Source organism: Mus caroli, chromosome 9 (assembly GCF_900094665.2).
Source record: "Mus caroli chromosome 9, CAROLI_EIJ_v1.1, whole genome shotgun sequence".
Classification (NCBI taxonomy): Eukaryota; Metazoa; Chordata; class Mammalia; order Rodentia; family Muridae; genus Mus; species Mus caroli.
In genome coordinates, this window is record NC_034578.1 from 85,892,590 (window position 1) to 85,892,896 (window position 307).

Here is a 307-nt window from a genome sequence, read left to right on the forward strand (position 1 = left end):
CACAAAACACAAGGCCCCAGGGCTTTTCCTTGCTGTCCTCCAAATCCATAAGAGTATGACCTGCCCATTCATTCCTCCTCCCTCAGGGAAGTCAGCCAGTTCCTCATCTCAAAAGAAAGTTAAGAAGCGGGGGAGATGGCTCACTGAGGGAGGTGCTTGCTATGCAAGCGTGAGAGCCTGAGTTAGGATCCCCAGGACCATGAAAAGGCCAGGCATGGTGACCTCTGGGTAATGCCAGCACTGGGGAGGTAGAAGATGGGAGGAACATTCAATAAGAGACCTTCTCTCAAATTTAAAGTAGAGAGCA